Consider the following 20903-nt stretch of genomic DNA (forward strand, 5'->3'; position numbering starts at 1 on the left):
CCACCAGGCGCTCGCCGACGAGCCCGCCGTCTGGGCCTGGCTCCAGACGGGGGCCCCGGGCTTCCTCCGGGCAGGGTCACTCCATTTCTACCTTGTTTTTCCATTGGGGTTTTTGAACCATTCTTTGTCTGGCCCCTCACCTGAGACCACTTTGCCTTGGGAGACCCTACCAGGAGCACAAAGCTCCAGACAACACAGCCCTCAGGTTCACAGAGACACACAAACCTCTCCACCACGATAAGGTGATGGTTCACGGAGAAGACTTCCTTTCTAATAAGTAGAAAAAAAGAATGGTCAGTTGTGATACAGGACGTCCCATACACTATGCACAAGTCATTTGAAACCATTTTACAGTAGCGTTTGGGAGATATGTCACATTATTCGACTTTGGAGGCCTATATTGACCTCATTTCTAATAAGTAGAAAAAAGGAATGGTCAGTTGTGATACAGGACGTCCCATACACTATGCACATCTCATTTGAAACCATTTTACAGTAGCGTTTGGGAGATATGTCACATTATTCGACTTTGGAGGCCTATATTGACCTCATTTCTAATAAGTAGAAAAAAGGAATGGTCAATTGTGATACAGGACGTCCCATACACTATGCACAAGTGATTTGAAACCATTTTACAGTAGCGTTTTGGAGATATGTCACATTATTTGACTTTGGAGGCCTATAGCTACTTCCTTTCTAATTAGTAGAAAAAAAGAATGGTTATGTTTAATTCAAGACAGCACCATACATTATGCACACCTCATATGCCACTTTTTTACACCATCATTTTGAAGATATGTCGTATTAATTGACTTCAGAGGTGTGTGTGTGTGTGTGTGTGTGTGTGTGTGTGTGTGTGTGTGTCTTTCATTATATCTCTATTCAAAGTTTGGTAAAAATAATAAAACCTAAAAATTGTATTGTGAATGAATTTTTATGTTTTTATTTTTATTTTGATTTGATTTTACTGAGTCCTGGTGTCTATACAGATGACATTCTCTAGACAATGTAATGACATTTAATACATTAAAAAATATTCTTTTCTGGTTATAAGCAGGATACTTTTTAATAATTACAGAAATTAATTTACATGCTAACCTAAAAAAGTGTTCTTTGCATTTTTACTTTGTTTCCATTTACGTTTTTTTCTGAGAGTAGGCCTACTTGTGTTATTTATTTATTTTTTATAGTTTAAAACACAAATCTTGAAAGTATTGTAAAGTAATAGGGAAAAACACTTCAACGGTTATTTTGCATAGCACAAATAGAAAAATAAGTTTGAATCAAGTGGATATGATATGATCAGTCGCGTCCCCGAGGTCCAACAAACTGCCATAGAACAGACCAAAAAGACGAGAGGAGACGAGACGTAAAACCTCTCTATAACAGCAGGCGGCGCTAATCTGTAATGTTGCCCAAGAAATGAAAACCGGAGCTGATTGGACGAACGGCCGCCACATGGGTTTGTTTTCTCCGGAAATTCAAAGCCTGACTGTCATGGCGGCCGTTCAGAATACGATCTCATATTGTACTAAAATAGTTCACTGAAACGTGTTTCTGAGAACATTTTGCGATAAATAGGCCATGCAGTTGCTGAATCTGTCTTCATTTCAGCTCAACAAAGGTCAGTTTAAAAGATTTTCGTCAGATTTTGAGAGACTCTAGTCACCTCATTACTCGCGTCATTTCCGGTTGAGCCCCGACGGCCCTGCCGACGACCGAACATGTCAGGTCGGCCAAAATGAACGCCGACAGCCCCCCAGACGGACGACGGCACGGGACACACCGAACAGATTTGAGTCACTGACCTCGCCAGACTGTCCCACGGCCGATAATCGGCCTGATGTCTTTGAAAAAGCATCATGAGGCGACAGAAAGAGCGGTAAGTTGTTAACCTTTTTATATAAATAATTGATTATTTAACTGTAGCTATTCATCATTAACTATTGTTTTAATGTTGCCATGTTTTTTACAAAAAAAATTTCATTATTGTATATTTCAGAAGATACTGTTTTAAACAATTTGGGAAGGTACGTAACATTTTCTTTATCTATTCGGTAGTTATATTACTATTTGACATTTGAATTGGCAATTTTTATTTATAAAAAAAGGAATTAAAACATTTTTGCTTTACTTTTCTCTTCACAGAGTCGTAAAATTACGCTCACTTTGCAAGACATACAGAACGTTATACACGGCTGTGCTACGGAAGAAAGTGCATATCATTCTGATGGCACCTGGGCAACAATTTGCACGTCTTTACAGGTTCCAAATTCACTATCAAATAGGATACGACTAAGAAACATTTTTTTTGCACACTTGAAGGTAATATTGTGACCAAAATATTTTGATATTAGTAAATTAAAAGTAATTTATTAACAATAACAAAATTGTTGTAAATAAAAATTGTTATAAGTGAAAAATAAAATAATTGTTTGTCTTTGGTTGAACTTGTCACGATTGTCCATTGTATGAGGAGCCTCCTGAAGGCAGTGCTGAGGAGAGAGATGTGTTGGAGGCCAAATCTCCGAGCCCCAAGGTTGTTGTAATGCAGTGTTATATTATATATATATATATATATATATATATATATATATATACACACACACACACACACGTAGCATGTTGATGTCTGAGACTGAAGAACACGAAATGGCATTGCAATTCCTTTAACATTGTTTAGGGGAGAACCGGGGCGAAAGTAACACAGGACGAAAGTAACAAAGTGATTTTCTCTGAGCCCTGACTACATTTGCATTTCAAGCTATGACAGCACTTTCAGCACGCAGCCAGTGACGGAGCCGCAAAATATCACGTGATTTCATCATTGTTTCCCGTTGTTATGTCCTGAAAGCTGTTTTCGAGTACGGTAAGTAAATTACTGAAGCGGTACTTTTTTTCTATTTACAAGTTGTGTTTCGTTTCATGTGTCACAGTAATTATCAATCTACAGGTTATTTAGTGCTGTAACACATATGATCAAGTTTGTCTTGTCAGAGTTGTTCAGTATACAAGTAATTCGGGTTTAAATGTCAGGAGTTCCAGTCGGGACGAAAGTAACACTTGTTACTTTCGTCCCGCTGCTAATAAGGTGATTTTCTCTGTGTTGCAGAGTTTATTAAAACATGTTTATGTCATATTATACCAACAGAATATGCCAAGAGTGAGGGGCAGAAAGACAGACAGAGGTCTGATTCAGCCAGATGTGTATGAGAGGGCGTTTCTGGACATATCTGTAAGACACATTAGTCTTAGGGCAGCTGCAAAGTCGCATGGCATATGCCATGTCACTTTGCTCCGATACTGCAGGAGGGCAGAGAACAGCAGGGAGAAGACTAGACCACCAGGGTACAGGTCACACACCAAAGTCTTCTCTGTGGACCAAGAGAGGAAGCTGGAGGCTTATATTAAGAGGGCAGCTGATATTTATTTTGGCCTGTCTCCTAAGGAGGTTAGTGTAGTAACGTTACAGTAAAAACATTCAAAATGCAGCTCACTTACACACTGCTCTTACTATAACCAGTTTAAATGCTTATCAAAATGTGAGATTTGTATATTCTTTAAATAGATTTTTCATTTTTATTCAAATTTTTATTGACATTACATTTGATTTCTCCACTGTCTGCAAAGCTGTTTCTAGGTTTCACTAGAGGAACATTGAGGAACAGCTGATTTCGGTAGGTCACCCTCACATTTTATCCCTCACATTTAGGTTAGCCATACCTTAGCTTTTCCACCTCCACCTCCACCTATGCATTTTTTGTGTTTCCATCCAGATGTTTTTATGCACATTTTGAATTTACACATAAAAACATGACTACTGATAGATTATTTTGAGATTTTATGCTAATTTAGTTTAATTTTCATATTCTTCATACTGTTGAATGTTTTATAAAATGGATTGACATTGCCAATAAAAAAATATTATAAACAAATCAAGATTTTACTGTCTTATATTTGAAACATTTGATGAAACTGAAATTTTAAATTAAAATGTAATTTAATATTTTTTTTTGCAAAGATAAAGGACAAAATATGTTTGCAGTTACATATTAACAAAGTTATAGTCAGATATATTTAATGAAAACAAGAGTAATAAAAAAAATCTAGCTTGTATTGTTGTGTTACTTTTGACCAACCTGTGTGTTACTTTCGTCCCTACTGATGGGGTCGAAAGTAACAATGTGCAACTTATGTTCAAAGTGAAATTATACTGAAGTCATTCGACATTTGTTCAAAATACCACCTGGTATTGATAGACCACACTTGTGAGTTATTGACCACAGCAAAAATATATCTCTGTCTAAAACAATATCTTTTAAAAATATGTTTTTCTGAAAAATGGTACTTTCGCCCCTGCTCTCCCCTACTCATTTTCCTTTCACTGTGCATCTAAGTGTTCTCCTCTGGGAAGTCCTGATGCTGCACCTGACACCGACATTGAGTATGAGGACAAGGATCTGGTGGAGGTTAAGTCTTCTTCATCCAAGGTAAAGCCTTTTTTAAGCAACTCATCAACTTTGATATGCAGGGAGCGTTCACCTGGTGTTTAAGAATGTTGTCATTTGTGTGATCATTTAAAGCTTAACCTTTTAACCATCCAGACATATATTCTGGCCAGCCAAGTACCATCTAAAAGCAACACAAATAGTAAAATCACAGAACTTGTTAGAAGCTACAGATTACAGAATATGCTTTGTAACAATGGACCTTTTAATTAACTGTGAAGATGGTTTTCCACAGTCATAACATCAGAAATCTGATTTTCATTTTCAAATTTGCATTTTTAAAATCTGTAATACACATTTAAAACGCTATACTTTGTGTTATTACCTTGGCTATAAAGTACCTGAAAAAGATAAGAAATTAATGCTGCAGTGAGGGTGTTTGTAATATAGGTCTTGGTCTTAAGATTGTGGTGGCAAATTTTACATTTTTCTTTCTTCTGACCAAGGTAATCAATTATTACAGCAATTGTAAAAACATTGTTTAAATTTGCTATGTTTTTGGCAAACTGTAGAATATAAGTCTGAACTTTTCCTGATAATGAGAAAAATTCTGAAAGAAACAAATACAGAATCAATTGTTCTTTAAACAACATAAAACACTATAAAAAATGTTTTATCTCTCCTAATGACACAATTCCATGTAATAACAGTCAAACCACAAAACAAAAATAATTACCAAATATATTTTTTAAAAGAAGTGTTTTTTTTGTAATTGTAAACAACCAAAGTTACAATTTTAAACATGTTCTACATTAATATGAAGTTCCTTCATTTGTAGGACTTGCAGGTAAACAGTATTCACACTGAACTACATTTAATATATTTAATAACTGTTTTTTTGCATTTAGCTCACTGAGAGACAGGATTCTACCCAAGCATCAGAAACATCTTCCGAAAATAGACAGGCCAATGTTTTTTTTTTTATGGACACTAAGGAGTGGAGCGACCTGAGAAAACGACAGGTTGGGCACCAGTTTAAAGATCTGCACTGGACAAATATAATCTCAAAAGGAATACAATCTGTACATCCATACTGCAGCATTGCTTTTAAAAGGCACACCGTGAAAAATAAAATGTCCAAAAGAAAAGGACCTTTATTTAGTTGCCTGGGATACTGCACATTTTCAGATTGCCCAGTTTGTGTAGAGGTCACTCTGAGGGATGAGAGTACCCTGAAGGCCTGGGTGACCTTTCAGGGAGAGGAGGTCTGTCACAGTATGGAAGAATTAAAAAAAAGATAATGCGCGAGCTGATAACAAAGACTTTTTTGGAAAGCAACTTGAATCAGTGCTTCCAAGGGCCTTACATTTGCAGTGTATGGACAAAATCCAACCTAAAGTCTTTGAATCAGGATGCAGAGACCAGGCACCTACAGCTGCAGTCCTCAAAAACATAGCCTACATGCCACGAAAAGAAATGCAGAAGGCATGACAACGAAATACTAAGTCTTCTCAAAATGGTGGAGGGAAAAAACAGATGAAGACAATGAAGTTCTCCAAAAGGTGATCTTGCACCCCAAAGGAGTCATGCTGTGGTCCAAAAACACAATCGGACTGTTCCATCAACGATGCAGGGATGATATTGTGTATATTGACGCCACAGGAAGCATTGTGCAAAAAGCGCGAGGGAAATCAGCACCTTTTTATGTGTATGAGTTGGTGGTGAGGCATCCTATTAAAGGATCCTCCCCTATCCCTGTTGCAACATATGTCACCTGCCAACACACCACTGCATCAGTGTTATTTTTTATGGAGCCTTTTCAAACAGATTACTACAAGTTGTTTGGAAGGAAATCTGTGAGGAGACCTGTGATGATAATCTGTGATGGGTCCCTTATTCTGATGCAAGCTGTTGCCTACAGTTTTTGTAAACATTCTTTGGAGAGCTTGCTCAGTGTGTACTATGACATTGTCACTGGACAGTTGAAAGAGGTCATATGAATATGCCAATTCTTCATCGCTGCCTAAGCCACATCATGAAGAATGCCAAAGTGTTCTGCAGGAAACAGTAAGTTGATTATATATTGTGTTGTCATACATGGTTATTCACAAAAATTAATGAATTCACTTTTTAATAAACAATGGGATGGACATGGTCATGGTTTACAATGGAACGATTCTTTAAAAGGTGAAACATAGAACCACAAACTCACAAAAGTAGTTAATATCAAAATAGTTTAAAGTAGTGAATATAATTCAATAGTTGTCTTTAACTAAAAATTAGGTTACACTTTATTTTAAGGTGTCTTTCTTACACTGTAAATAATTCTGCTTGTGTATTGAAGGTCGGTGTATGTTACTACGTTACAAAGAGAACCAAAACTGACACATGACAATGATCAACTTTTGTTTTCTTCTGAGAGTATTCATGTTTTTTGTCTGTAATACATGTTAAACTTACATTTATCATGTTTGTCAGTTCCCCCAAACACTACAGACTGTCCATGCATCTTTTTGGCCTCCTGACAAGTGCTGCCACACTGATGGAAATGGATGACATTATTACAAGCATGGCAGTCCTGTTCTCAAGTCCTCAGAGTGGTGACAACGTGGAAAAACACTTCCAAAACCTTCAGAACAGGTTGCAAACAATTGGCTTTTCTGAAAGCAGTGACCATGCAGAAAATGCTGAAAATGACTTTGAGGTTTGTCTGATTTGTGCATTATACAGCTGTATGTTTCTGGTTTACTTCAATGTAGTTATAACATACTTATATCATGGTGTATGATGTTAGCTTGACACTGCAATTAGGTTAGGGCACTGTTGCTAATTTGAGTGACACAGCATGAAGTGTCATGTAGCATTGGCTTTATGTGATGACATATGTGCTTAAAAAATCGTAACTCATGATTTCATATAGCATGATACAGTATATATTTCCCTCCTTTTATGGAACCACACTTAATAATCCAGTTGTTTGCTTAAATACAGACTGAAACTATCTGTTAATTTGCAGATCAATCTGGGGCACACAACATTTCATACTCATTTTGCGGAAATAGTGGCAAACGCACCTGTAGATGTAAAGGGTGAGCCAAATGAGTATCATTCACCTACATTCATGCCTAACCTGGTGAAATATTTCCTACCTCAGGCAGTTTTGTGGTCTGGTCTTATGCTGGGTAAGTGACAACTTATTTTTGAGGATTGCTTGGGGTGAGGTTGTGGGATTTGAACAAAGGCAAATATTTGACAATGTTACAGCCATAATGTTAAACAAAAAAATAATCAACTTAATTCAACATTTCATTACCTGATTGTAGTGAAATAAAACATGATATGGCATATTTGATCCATTCATTTGTGTTCACTGCGGTAAATAATATGTTGTGGGTAATCATCATTTTAAGGTCTAAATTATTTACTTTAATATAGGTGATCTTGGCCGCCATGGAAACGGACCAGCCTACAATCATTTTTCCAAGATCTTTATGCGATGCAGTCAGTCAGGCACACAGGTACATGTTTGATAATATCTTACACAGTGAATACATAACTTGTACAAAATGACATGCATAATATGTGTACTCTTTAACTCTCATTAATAATTTTATCCAATAATGTAGAACTACACTGAGGACAACAAGACTCAGGTTATAATGGAGAAAAGCCAATGGGATCTGAAAAAAATTAGATTCCAGAGACGTTGTCTCACAAGGCGGCTAACGACTTTGTACAGATTTATCAGCAGACACATAATGCTCTCTTGATGGAGTTCTCTGACTCAACACGCAATAGAAAAGTAAGGTTTATTGAAATTTTTACCTTCAGTATAAGTACTACCCTGCACTTATTTCTTAAATAATCCTTCCAATGAATCTGCTTTATTTAAGACATACAGGGTAAATGTTGAGCGCTGGAGAAAAGGAGGAAGCCTTCCAAGAAAGGCATCTATGTGTCACCAATAAAGAAGAGTTTCCCATTCAGGACAACCAAAGTGGTATTAAAGTATCATATAAAATATTATCACACTTCATTGTTCCTTACGATAAATAACAATATAGATACGGTTTATATTATACTTTATAACATTTAAAACATATTCCGTTTTATTTCATAATATTCCAAATCCAGATTTGAAATAAATGCACTAATAAATTAATGATTTTCAAAGCCACAAATGTAATTTTAGTTTATGTGATGTGAGAAATATATCTTCCTGTATGTGATGTGAATGGTTTAGGCTCCAGTCAAAGGACACAAACCAGGTTTGGAGAGACCACAGACAGTGACTGACACCAGCTCGACAGGACCCAAGTCGGATAAGGTATGACTTCAATAAGAATTTACACTTTTTAGGGTGAATAATTGATTATCTATCTATCTATCTATCTATCTATCTATCTATCTATCTATCTGACTTTGAAAAAACATATATCTGTTCCACAGGAACCTTTAAGGAGCACTGACATCCCAAAAAAACCTGGGAGTACAACAACATCTGTAAAGAAAAACTATGGACCATGCTGGCAAGGAGCAGACCCCTCAGAAAAGAAATCTGCAGCAAGACTACAAAGGCCTCCACAGGTCCCAAAACATAGCAAAATGACTGCTGTTCTTCATCCGTACCACTGGCTTAGCTGTGATGAGATAGATTTTGCATCATACTTGCTTGCAAGCGAGTACCCTCACATTCATGGCTTTCAGTCAAGTGTTTTATTTAGTGTTTTACATAAGGGAGGGATTGTGGGTACTCCAAGCAGCCCATTTGTGCAAATTTTACACACTGGGAACAACCACTGGGTAACTGCTAGCAACCTGTTTTGTCGGAACAATCAGGTTTGCATTTATGACAGTCTTTCGACAGTGCTAAACAACAAAGACAAACAAGTTTTGTCATGGTTAATAAGGCCAAAGGAAGACAAATTTACAGTTATTTACCCTGCTGTCCAACATCAGTCGAATTGTAGTAACTGTGGTTTGTTTGCAATTGCTTTTGCATTTGCATTGTGCTGCAACCTGAGGCCAGAAAACTGCAAGTTCCGTGAGGGCCGGTTGAGGACTGAACTTTTAACTTCCTTCAAGAAAGGACAAATCCATTTTAAAACAGAGCCAAGAGTTGGTGCTCCAAAGTCAGGACAAACACATGTGAATGTGTACTGCATACAGTGCCTTGCGAAAGTATTCGGCCCCCTTGAACTTTTCGACCTTTTGCCACATTTCAGGCCTCAAACATAAAGATATAAAACTGTAATTTTTTGTGAAGAATCAACAACAAGTGGGACACAATCATGAAGTGGAACGAAATTTATTGGATATTTCAAACCTTTTAAACAAATAAAAAACTGAAATATTGGGCGTGCAAAATTATTCAGCCCCCTTAAGTTAATACTTTGTAGCGCCACCTTTTGCTGCGATTTTGCACATCGAGAGACTGACATTTTTGCCCATTCCTCCTTGCAAAACAGCTCGAGCTCAGTGAGGTTGGATAGAGAGCGTTTGTGAACAGCAGTTTTCAGTTCTTTCCACAGATTCTCGATTGGATTCAGGTCTGGACTTTGACTTGGCCATTCTAACACCTGGATATGTTTATTTGTGAACCATTCCATTGTAGATTTTGCTTTATGTTTTGGATCATTGTCTTGTTGGAAGACAAATCTCCGTCCCAGTTTCAGGTCTTTTGCAGACTCCATCAGGTTTTCTTCCAGAATGGTCCTGTATTTGGCTCCATCCATCTTCCCATCAATTTTAACCATCTTCCCTGTCCCTGCTGAAGAAAAGCAGGCCCAAACCATGATGCTGCCACCACCATGTTTGACAGTGGGGATGGTGTGTTCAGGGTGATGAGCTGTGTTGCTTTTACGCCAAACATAACGTTTTGCATTGTTGCCAAAAAGTTCGATTTTGGTTTCATCTGACCACAGCACCTTCTTCCACATGTTTGGTGTGTCTCCCAGGTGGCTTTTGGCAAACTTTGAACGACACTTTTTATGGATATCTTTAAAAAATGGCTTTCTTCTTGCCACTCTTCCATAAAGGCCAGATTTGTGCAGTATACGACTGATTGTTGTCCTATGGACAGAGTCTCCCGCCTCAGCTGTAGATCTCTGCAGTTCATCCAGAGTGATCATGGGCCTCTTGGCTGCATCTCTGATCAGTCTTCTCATTGTATGAGCTGAAAGTTTAGAGGGACGGCCGGGTCTTCGTAGATTTGTAGTGGTCTGATACTCCTTCCATTTCAATATTATCGCTTGCACAGTGCTCCTTGGGATGTTTAAAGCTTGGGAAATCTTTTTGTATCCAAATCCGGCTTTAAACTTCTCCACAACAGTATCTCGGACCTGCCTGGTGTGTTCCTTGTTCTTCATGATGCTCTCTGCGCTTTACACGGACCTCTGAGACTATCACAGAGCAGGTGCATTTATACGGAGACTTGATTACACACAGCTGGATTCTATTTATCATCATTAGTCATTTAGGTCAACATTGGATCATTCAGAGATCCTCACTGAACTTCTGAGAGAGTTTGCTGCACTGAAAGTAAAGGGGCTGAATAATTTTGCACGCCACCACTTTTTCAGTTTTTATTTGTTAAAAAAGTTTGAAATAGCCAATGAATTTTGTTCCACTTCATAATTGGGACCCACTTGTTGTTGATTCTTCACAAAAAATTACAGTTTTATATCTTTATGTTTGAGGCCTGAAATGTGGCAAAAGGTCGAAACGTTCAAGGGGGCCGAATACTTTCGCAAGGCACTGTATGTAGGACTGCACACTGCAGTGAAGTAATGGTAGAATGTTCTTTGTGCAAGGGGTGGTATCATCCTAACTGTGTGAACATACCACAAAATGCCATTAGTGGGGATGATGACTGGAATTGCCACAACTGTACTGGCTAAATGTAAAAAAGAAATTACATTTTCTTGCATTCAATTTAGGAAGTCCAATTTAGGATTTTCTTGAATTCACTTACATTTTTCATTGCTTTGATTATTCAGTGTGCCGATGTGCAATCGGCACAATGACTATTGTTTCTCATACTTTTAATATTATTCCGCCAGTTTTTTGTCCCGCTTAGGCTCACGAAGCGTTGCCAACACGCGCACACAAATGACATCATCACGTGTGTAACGTTCGGGAATGGTGTGCTATGTGTTTTGTAAGAGATTTGCCGCACGGTTTTCACGAAATCGGCCTAAAAAACATGCAAAATTGTCCCATAGACTTGAATGGGAAATCGCTTAACATCACTCAAAACAAGCCCCTTTTGGGACCATGCTGTATCGCCATACTTTAATGTAGAAAAAAGATTAAAAGTTTAAACCGAAGACAAGATTTTGGCGTTTATTGGGCTGAATGGGCTTTCGGATATCAAGCACGTTTTCTACAAAATCACAGTTTACGTATCGTCGTCTTTTCAGACCGTTTCAGATTTTCCCATGTGTGTGTATGGGGCCGAAATGTTGAGAGTCAGAGTGTGGAGCTGAAGTACGATTCTCTGAATATTTTCCAAACAAATTGCTGTCCCTTCTACAGTTTTCACTCTTCATACATCATACTTGGTCAAAATGTAGGAAATCTTGTGGCGGTCGCAGACATGTGACTATGGAATCCCCCGGACGTACACTGCCGATAGAAACAATGGAGTTACAGTACGATTCGCTGAAATTTATTTCCAAACAAATTGCTCTCTCCCGTGCAATTTTCATTCTACATACATCATAGTTGGTCAAAATGTAGGAAATCTGAAGGATGCAGATGGTTCCCTGTTTGTTACCTGCTCTGTGTCCCATATATTTCATACCACAAACATAAAAACCACATCAATGCGTTCGCCAGACTTTTATCTCTCTGGTGATCATAATATTGTGCCGTTTGGACCCATGGTTTTTGACTTACAGAACAAACTTAAGAGTATTAATTATCATTACATGTTGGACCCATGGAAGACACTGTCTCCCCCTCCCTACCCCTGCACTGTGGAAATCACCATAGCAACAAGTTCTGACACAAACACATTCTATCATGGAGACTTCTGGAAGGAAGGGAGGGAGAAAGAGAGGGAGGAAGGGAGGGAGAGAGAGAAGGAGGGAGAGGGAGGGAGGGAGGGATAGAGAGGGAGAGAGAGGGAGGGATAGAGAGGGAGAGAAGGAGAGAGAGGGAGAGAGAAGGAGAGAGAGGGAGGGAGAGAGAGGGAGTGAAAGAGGGAGGGAACACACACACACACACACACATGACATCCTGTCAAACATAAATCTCCCTCCTCTAACACACACACACACACACACACACACACACACTCACACATTCTCTCTCACACACACACTCACACTCACACACGAAGACTCTCTCTCTCACACACACACACATAGACTCTCTCTCACACACACACACACACACAAACACACACACACATCATCGCTAAACCCACCAGACTCCATGTAAATAAACAGTCATTTAAGCATCGTAAAACACACTACATTAAAAGTCGACAGAAACAAAATAAAACTATAAAAAGCCGTTTTTGGTCTTCTCTACACTTTTCCAACCATCACAACTCTAGTGTTGGTTGAAATAAACACATAGGTTACCGAGATACATGTGAAAATGTGTTGGCTCTATTCACGCTAAAAGTACTATTTTTTGAATGGAGCCTTGTGGGTTTAAGCTAGCTACTTCATAGCTGTTTCTAGTAAACAGAAAGGTCTTAAATAGGTTTTAAAAAGGTATAGCTCTAAAAGGTTAAGACAATTAACACTTCACCATTAAATCAACACTGTATGTATTTAAAATTTAAGCAAATTATATATATATTGAATTGCTGAGGCTTGTGTCGCTAAACCCACCAGACTCCATGTAAATAATCAGTACTTTAAGCATCCTGAATCCACAAGACTCCATGTAAATAATCAGTACTTTAAGCATCCTGAACCCACAAGACTCCATGTAAATAATCAGTACTTTAAGCATCCTAAATCCATCAAACTCGTATTTGTTTTCTCTCTCTCTCTCTCTCTCTCTCTCTCTCTCTCTCTCTCTCTCTCTCTCTGTGTGACAGTGTGACATATGTATCTACTTAGCTAGTGTTATTGAGATGTGCAACAAGTAGTAGGCACACATTGTTTCCCTACCATTTAAAATTGTCTATTTAAAGTAGCCATGTAAAGTGAACATTTTATTGTATTTTATTTATTTTTATTAGCAGGGTCTAAGGAATACATGGCATTTTTATTTATGTTCATGCATGTGTGTGGTCTTTTTCAATAAGTTTCTAAAAGTTTATGATGTTCATAAAAAAATGGCTTGAATAAGCAAATTAGGTTTTTAAAAAAATCATATAGTATTTCAGTGTGATAAATCACGTAGTCTTAATCATTTCTTGGCAGTAAAGTATGTACTGTACAATTTCATGTGTGAGAAGAGAGTCTTTATACACCTCTGAAGTCACTTAACGTGACATATCTCCCAAACGCTACTGTAAAATGGTTTCAAATGAGGTGTGCATAGTGTATGGGACGTCCTGTATCACAACTGACCATTCTTTTTTTCTGCTTATTAGAAAGGAAGTAGCTATAGGCCTCCAAAGTCAAATAATGTGACATATCTCCAAAACGCTACTGTAAAATGGTTTCAAATGACTTGTGCATAGTGTATGGGACGTCCTGTATCCCAACTGACCATTCTTTTTTTCTACTTATTAGAAATGAGGTCAATATAGGCTCCAAAGTCGAATAACGTGACATATCTCCAAAATGCTACTGTAAAATGGTTTAAAATCACTTGTGCATAGTGTATGGGACGTCATGTATCACAACTGACCATTCTTTTTTTTCTACTTATTAGAAATGAGGTCAATATAGGCCTCCAAAGTCAAATAACGTGACATATCTCCAAAATGCTACTGTAAAATGGTTTCAAATCACTTGTGCATAGTGTATGGGACGTCCTGTATCACAACTGACCATTCTTTTTTTCTACTTATTAGAAATGAGGTCAATATAGGCCTCCAAAGTCGAATAACGTGACATATCTCCAAAATGCTACTGTAAAATGGTTTCAAATCACTTGTGCATAGTGTATGGGACGTCCTGTATCACAACTGACCATTCTTTTTTTCTACTTATTAGAAATGAGGTCAATATAGGCCTCCAAAGTCGAATAACGTGACATATCTCCAAAACGCTACTGTAAAATGGTTTCAAATGAGGTGTGCATAGTGTATGGGACGTCCTGTATCACAACTGACCATTCCTTTTTTCTACTTATTAGAAATGAGGTCAATATAGGCCTCCAAAGTCGAATAATGTGACATATCTCCAAAACGCTACTGTAAAATGGTTTCAAATGAGATGTGCATAGTGTATGGGACGTCCTGTATCACAACTGACCATTCTTTTTTTCTACTTATTAGAAAGGAAGTAGCTATAGGCCTCCAAAGTCAAATAATGTGACATATCTCCAAAACGCTACTGTAAAATGGTTTCAAATGACTTGTGCATAGTGTATGGGACGTCCTGTATCCCAACTGACCATTCTTTTTTTCTACTTATTAGAAATGAGGTCAATATAGGCCTCCAAAGTCGAATAACGTACATATCTCCAAAACGCTACTGTAAAATGGTTTCAAATTAGGTGTGCATAGTGTATGGGACGTCCTGTATCACAACTGACCATTCTTTTTTTCTACTTATTAGAAATGAGGTCAATATAGGCCTCCAAAGTCGAATAACGTGACATATCTCCAAAACGCTACTGTAAAATGGTTTCAAATGAGGTGTGCATAGTGTATGGGACGTCCTGTATCACAACTGACCATTCTTTTTTTCTACTTATTAGAAATGAGGTCAATATAGGCCTCCAAAGTCGAATAACGTGACATATCTCCCAAACGCTACTGTAAAATGGTTTCAAATGAGGTGTGCATAGTGTATGGGACGTCCTGTATCACAACTGACCATTCTTTTTTTCTACTTATTAGAAAGGAAGTAGCTATAGGCCTCCAAAGTCAAATAATGTGACATATCTCCAAAACGCTACTGTAAAATGGTTTCAAATGACTTGTGCATAGTGTATGGGACGTCCTGTATCACAACTGACCATTCTTTTTTTCTACTTATTAGAAAGGAAGTAGCTATAGGCCTCCAAAGTCAAATAATGTGACATATCTCCAAAACGCTACTGTAAAATGGTTTCAAATGACTTGTGCATAGGGTATGGGATGTCCTGTAACTGATCTTTTTTTTTCTACATAATTTAAATGAGGTCTTTAAGGCCCTCGGTAGTCAAAAATGTCCTAAACATATGCAGTAAATGTATTTAGAAAGAGATACTTTATTTTGTCTGCTTGTGCTGTAAACATTTACATAAAACAATGTATTGAGATGTGACCTATAAAGAAAAAAAACATAAGACAAAGACAATGTGAGTTTTAAAAAAGGATAAAGATAGAAAAGAGAGAGATAAATAAAAAAGAGAGTGAAAGAAAGAAAAACGGGAGAGTAAGGGAAAGAAAGAGAAATAAATAAATAAAGAATGAGAGAGAGAGAATGAGAGTGAGAAAGAGAAGAAAATGAAAGCATGAGAGCGCGAGAGAAATAAGAAAGAATAATTAAGAATGAAAGAGAAAGACAGAGCGAGAGAGAAATATAGATAGATGGATGGATAGATAGATGGATGGATAGATGCAACTCGAGCGCTCTGAAAGCCCGTCCTCTCTCTGCTGGTACCAAAATTACCGTACTCATAGTAATAGGCGCACACGCCTCTTTTTATTGACGGCTGGCTAGACCGTGTATTTTCAAACCGCGGCTGGCTTGACCGCAGTCTCCGTGTCCCAGCACCACTACCGCCCTCTTGAGGCAAAATAGTTATGTGCAGCTCACCAGAGTAGCCATTTTGGGAGTTTTTGTGTTAGACTACATTTCGACACCGCCCCCTCCACTTTCACTCACTCTCTCTCACACACACACACACACACACACACACACACACACACACACACACACACACACACACACACACACACACGCACGCCGCACAGACACAGATGTGTCCACATGCTGCTTTGTTTTGGTTGTGATATTGTAAAAGGGTATATAAGTTTATTATTGAAGGATTACTGATTGGCTACTGATAATTGTGACGTTAATAAATCTTATTATACTTAAATAGCAGTTGTTTGTGATTATTTGTGGACTTATTGTAATAATTGCTGGTCGAACGGGTCCGTGCTTGAAATCACCCCTTCCTTTGCTTCTTTTTAAAGATTTCCACAGAAATGAGACTGTTCCACAGTTTGATTATTGGTCCCTGACTTGCAGGGTGGTGCCCCGTTTTGATTGTTTGTTGATTTGATAAAGTTATTAATAACCATATTCATAACTTTATTAATATTAATAAAACATATTTGATAATTTGCCAATGATCAAATCTGTACCCTACAAGTATCCTACACAGGTGTTGTATTGGGCTATAGTTCCCTGGCGATAAGGTTATATAAATTTGTGTGTCATCCGCATAACTATGGTAACTTATTTTGTTATTTTCCATAATCTGAGCCAGTGGAAGCATGTAGATGTTAAACAGGAGAGGCCCCAGAACTGAGCCTTGGGGAACTCCGCAAGTCATATTTGTATGCTCAGATGTATAATTAGCTATAGACACAAAGTAGTCCCTATTCTTTAAATAGGATTCAAACCACTTTAGTACTGAGCCAGAAAGACCAACCCAGTTTTCCAATCGGTCTAGTAATATGTCATGGTTGACCATATCAAATGCAGCACTGAGATCAAGTAATACTAAGACTGAAATTTTGCCACTATCTGTGTTTAAGTGGATGTCATTAAAGACTTTAACAAGAGCCATCTCAGTGCTGTGGTGTGGTCGAAAACCTGACTGAAAGGCATCAAAACTGTTTTTTAGTGATAAGAAAAGGTTGAGTTGTTGAAAAAACGCTTTTTCTATGATTTTACTAAAAAATGTAAGGTTTGATATAGGCCTATAGTTGCTCATTAGTGATGAGTCTAGATTGTTCTTTTTTAGGAGTCGCTTGATGACTGCAGTTTTTAAGGCCTGTGGGAAAATACCTGAGAGAAGAGATGTGTTCACAATCTGTAGAAGATCTGAAGCCAAACAATTCAAAACATTTTTGAAAACACCCGTTGGTAGAATATCAAGGCAACAGGAGAAGGTTTTCAGATGTTGTATAATGTCGTCCAGGTTTTTATGGTTGATAGTATGAAATTGTGTCATATTGTAATTTGTTTTGCGTGAACACTGTGACAACACATATCCTGTACTTGATATGGAGTCACTGACTGTCTAATTTTCTGAATTTTGTCTGTGAAGAAGGAGGCAAAGTCATTGCAAGCCTTGGTAGACAATAGCTCAGATGCTACTGGTACTGGAGGGTTAGTTAATCTATCGACAGTAGCAAACAAAGCACGTGAATTATTGTTTCTGGCGATAATGTCAGAGAAAAAGGACCACCTTGCATTCCTTAGTTCCAAATTATAAATGCAAAGTTTCTCTTTATAGGTGTTATAATGGACCTGGAGATTAGTTTTTCACCAACTGCGTTCAGCTTTTTGACACTCTCTTTTTTCTGTTCTCACCATTATTAAATTTCTCCATGGAGATCTTTTCTTACCAGAGACAGCTTTAATCTTAGTGGGAGCAATGGCATCAATAACATTTGTGATTTTACAGTTGAAATTATCTACAAGCTCAGTGACTGAGGCCCCAGTGAGGGTGGGTGTAGAAGAGAAAAGCTGAATGAATGATTCACTGGTGTTTTCAGTGATATACCGTTTTCTGATTAACTTTGTTTGAACACTTTTGGGCACCGAAATAGTGCCGTTAAAGAAAACACAGGAATGATCAGCGAGAGCAACATCAGTCACCACAACCTTGGAAATGTTTAGACCCTTGGAGATAATTAAGTCCAGTGTGTGCCCCTTATTGTGCGTGGGCTGTGTAACATGCTGAGTCAGTCCATAGCTCTCAAAAACACAACAGAGTTCTTTGGTCCCTCGGTCCTGGGGGTTGTCAACATGAATGTTAAAATCACCAGCAATAATTACACGGTCAAAGTTAATACAGATTATAGACAGCAGTTCAGTAAAGTCGTCAAAGAAGTTTGCACAGTATTTAGGTGGCCTGTAGATATTTAGAAGTATAGCTTGAGGGGAGGATCTTAGCTGAAGAGCCACATATTCAAAAGAAGCAAAATTTCCATAAGATAATTTCGTACATTGGAATGAGTCATTAAACAAAATGGCGACTCCACCTCCTTTCTTATTCACTCTATTCTCACTCATAAAACTGAAGTTAGGGGGGGCTGACTCAATGAGAACAGCAGCACTGTTATTATTGTCCAACCAGGTTTCAGTTAAAAACATAAAATCAAGATTGTGCTTAATAATAAAATCATTGATTTAAAATGATTTTCCTGCCAAAGACTTAACATTTAGTAGGGCTAGTGTTAGTGCGTTTTCATTTTTTGGGACAGACTGTGGCTGACGAGGAATGGATGCTAAAGAATCTAATACAATAATCTAATGCAAGATGGCGCCAGTGTGTAAGGCAAGCCGTCTGTCAGCATCACGCTGCGCTCATCATCTGTTTGCTGCTATTTTAATTCTGTGTCTTTGCTGCCGGGATGTAACAAGCCTTCTCGTATATGATCGCCAAAGTTTGTTTGACATTCGAGCGTCATGCGAAGCTTTGGGGCTTTCTAGAGATAGTTTGGGAGAACAGGCTGGAAGCCTACCTCCATGGTTGCATAACATCCCAGACCACCTGCGCTGTGTGCCGTGGGAATTTCCCCGAAAAAAGCGCCACAGGAGACGAGGAAGGCGTGCTGGAGTGCTTGTTCGCCTCAAGGCGTACCGGAGGTCTTCGGATGTGCCCGATCCCCGTTTTCCTCCCCCCGTTACCAGCGCTGGTGCTCGGAGGTCGCGCGTCTGCGATGGATCCGCCCCGTCTTCCCAGACAGTTTGGATTTAACTCTTTGTATGGCATTGATTAATGTCAGATCAATGGCCAACAAAACTTTTATACTAAATGACTTTTTTACATCTCATAAATTGGATTTTATGCTGCTAACCGAGACTTGGCTTCATGTTGGTGAGTCTGCATCCTTCTCTGAACTTCTCCCTCCAAACTGTACATTTTTTAACACTCCACGGACTACTGGTACAGGTGGAGGACTTGCCACTGTGTTTAAATCCACCTTCCAGTATCGGCTGTCTGTATTTGTTAATTACTCAAGCTTTGAGCTGCAGTTATTTGAACTAAGCGCCTCTTCTCCGATACTGTGTGCAGTTGTGTATCGCCCACCGAAATTCAACAAAGATTTTATGCAAGACTTTGCTGATTTTATAGCAGGTCTAAGGTTGAATTATGATCATTTTATAATCTGTGGTGATTTTAATTTACATGTGTGCTGTGAAAACAAACCCATGGTTAAAGACTTCTTAAATCTTCTAAACGCTTTTAATCTCACTCAGTCAGTGTCTGGCCCGACACATGAAAAGGGACATACATTAGATCTTGTGCTGTCTCATGGTTTGTGTGTTCATATAAATGAAATATGTAGTGCATGTATTTCGGACCACTTCCCTGTCTTGTTTACGATTACAGTTCCATGTTCTGTAATTAAGTCTCCTATTTCACAGTGCCGCCGTGTATTTAACAGTCAAACCCCGGCACAGTTCTCTGCTGTTTTTAAAGACTCTGTGCTTTATAAATTGGATGGAGGTGATGTTAATGGTGCTGATGGACTCATAACTCTTTTTAATTCAACCTGCACTCTCTCTTAGACTCTGTAGCTCCTTTGAAGGCGAAACGCACTAAACTGCTTTCAGAGCCTTGGTTAAATGACACTACCCGAGCGATCAGACGTGCATGTCGGCAAGCTGAGAGAAGGTGGAAGAAAGATAAACTCAGAGTGTCTTATGAAATTTTACAGCAATATCTATCTGATTATCAAAGTGCTTCAAAACTGGCAAAATCTGATTATTTTTCTAAACTGGTTGCAAATAACCATCACAAGCCACGAGTTCTGTTCAATATGTTTAACAATATTACAAATCCTCGCAAATCTTTTCCTGTTACACCTACACTGGACCTTTGTAATTCTTTTTTAGAATTTTTTGTTGAGAAGATTTCTGTTCTTCGATCTTCTGTAACCACATCCTGTGATCCTGATCCCTCTGCTCCTCCTGTATGCCTTGTGGTAGATTATATCCGTAGCTATCCGGTCCTTAAACATGCGGCCTACAAACTGTCCCTCAGATAGTATCCCCTCTCGTTTGATTAGAGAAGTCTTTTATACCGTTGGACCGTGTATTTTGTTATTGATAAATACTTGTCTTGTCTCTGGTCAGGTTCCGTCCATCTTTAAACATGCTTTTGTGCAACCGCTGCTAAAAAAGGAAAATCTTAATCCCGCTG

At 38.3% G+C, this 20903-nt stretch overlaps 1 long non-coding RNA gene across 1 annotated transcript; it reads left to right on the top strand.

Annotated features, from left to right (window-relative positions):
* The first annotated feature begins 7124 nt into the window (after positions 1-7124).
* On the top strand, positions 7125-8038 carry LOC120574309. The gene is made up of 3 exons (XR_005641860.1): positions 7125-7152; positions 7465-7630; positions 7884-8038. It is a non-coding gene; the product is annotated as an uncharacterized LOC120574309 (long non-coding RNA).
* The last annotated feature ends 12865 nt before the right edge of the window (positions 8039-20903 follow it).

Source organism: Perca fluviatilis, chromosome 15 (assembly GCF_010015445.1).
Source record: "Perca fluviatilis chromosome 15, GENO_Pfluv_1.0, whole genome shotgun sequence".
In the NCBI taxonomy this organism is placed as follows: Eukaryota; Metazoa; Chordata; class Actinopteri; order Perciformes; family Percidae; genus Perca; species Perca fluviatilis.